At 57.0% G+C, this 1,352-nt stretch overlaps 1 protein-coding gene across 2 annotated transcripts in view; it reads right to left on the reverse strand.

The window, feature by feature from the left end:
• Positions 1-579, reverse strand: part of LOC119282415 (serine/threonine protein kinase OSK4-like) — a 5,993-nt gene extending 5,414 nt beyond the window's left edge. For both annotated transcript variants that reach the window (XM_037562650.1, XM_037562651.1), the window contains exon 1: positions 469-579. The gene's annotated coding sequence lies outside the window, so the exon portion shown is untranslated. The remainder of the gene's footprint in view (positions 1-468) is intronic.
• Between the last annotated feature and the right edge of the window lie 773 nt (positions 580-1,352).

A 1,352-nucleotide genomic window follows, 5' to 3' on the forward strand; every position in this document is an offset into this window, starting at 1 on the left:
GAAAAACGAAATCGACTGACCCAAAAACGAAAACTCATGCAACTGTCATGTAGCTATTGTGATAGAGTAAATTTGGGGAAAGTGAAATCGGCCAGCCTGACTGATCGATCAAAAAACCAACTAATTAACAGATCAGTCAGCAATCAAGACTTAACTCCGGGCATGATGAAGTGAACGTTGGTCTGGGTGGATCTGCGGCAAAGATCTCCGTTATAGGGAAGAAGAAACAAACAGGGCACCGGATCCCCACAACCACGAGCAGAGCAGCACACAAAGAAACTAATAAATTCCCCACTCGAGCCGAAAAATGAATGGACAAGCAGCACTGCCTCACAACTTGTAATTAAGAGCACGCACGCACCACCCCAGCTCTCTACCAAGCCAAGCAAGCAACAACGACGCAGAATCACTAAACGCCGGCGAGAATTGCAGCAAAGATGAGCAGGTGCAGGGCGATTCTGTAATTACCTGGCTAAATCGCGTGCTCAGCCGCCCCCGCCCGGACAGAGAAAGGCGCCGGCGCAGCGGAGCGGAAGACGGCCTCGAATCGAGAGAGAATTTGGGGTCGATCGGCTGGTCTGGTCGCTCTCTTCTCCGGGGTTGGGACTGATGGAGCTTTAGGCTTTGAGAAGGCGAAAGAGAGCTGCCGAGGTGGGGGCGGCGTATCCGGGGAAAGTGAAAGGGGAGCGTCAGCGTCAGCATCATCGATCGCTTCGCGCTTGCGTAATACACGCGTGTCGGCTCCGTCTCGCGCCGCTCGCTGACCGGCTGCTGCATCGATCGCTTCGCGCTTGCGTCCCGGCCGTTTTCGCTCTCCTTGTCGTTTCCCGGCCCCCACCCATTTTTCTCCCCTCCTTCCGTCGCGTACGTGCGTCGGTTAATTTGGAGTTTTGGAAGGAATCGGATGGATGGCACGGACACTTTTCGGTCGCCGCTGATGCATGCCGTGCGGCCGGCGTTGGCGGTCGGTGGGATTAACTGGAACATTGTTCTTACGTGCACTACCGGAACAGGCCCCTGTGCCGACGGCCATATCTATGCCGACGGCCCCCGTCGGCCTTGTCTGCGCTATGCCGACAGCCATATCCAGGCCGTCGGCGTAATAAAGCCGTCGGGCTATTCAAACCTATGCCGACGGCCCCCGTCGGCCCAGAACGGCCGTCGGCTTACCCAAACTTACGCCTACAGCTGCCGTCGGCATATATCGGCCGTCGGCATAGTTGCGGGCCCGGCGATCCCGCCGTGACGTGCGTCTAACGGCGTTCGATCTATGCCGACGGCCGAGGCGGGAGGCAGTCGGCATAGATGCCCTAACCACGTCATCGATACGAGGCGCACCGACCATAACTTAT

The sequence above is a fragment of the Triticum dicoccoides genome, chromosome 3B, assembly GCF_002162155.2.
Source record: "Triticum dicoccoides isolate Atlit2015 ecotype Zavitan chromosome 3B, WEW_v2.0, whole genome shotgun sequence".
NCBI lineage: Eukaryota > Viridiplantae > Streptophyta > Magnoliopsida > Poales > Poaceae > Triticum > Triticum dicoccoides.